Genomic DNA, 291 nt, shown 5'->3' with positions numbered 1-291 from the left:
TTTCTCGGCGCAGTGACTCCCGACAACTCGCCCGCTAATTCAAAAATCGTATCTTTTCTCCTAATTAATATTAAGTAATGAAACCACTGCTGTTCGATGGAGAATTAAATTCCCCATGCTTCAATCCCCGTTTCATTCCTTAATCTCTGTAATTAAAAAATAAAAACTACGACGAAAGTCGCGGCGCTATGAAAAACTCAATGGTTTCTCGACGCACAGCGCTTCCCCATTAATTTGCCCACTAATTAAAAAATCGTCTCTTTTCTCCTAATTAATATTGAGGAATGAAAC

This window comes from Diachasma alloeum, unplaced genomic scaffold (assembly GCF_001412515.2).
Source record: "Diachasma alloeum isolate Michigan unplaced genomic scaffold, Dall2.0 Dall_scaffold_00495, whole genome shotgun sequence".
NCBI lineage: Eukaryota > Metazoa > Arthropoda > Insecta > Hymenoptera > Braconidae > Diachasma > Diachasma alloeum.
The sequence above is the reverse complement of the archived record's forward strand: the minus strand, read 5'-3'. Positions refer to the sequence as shown.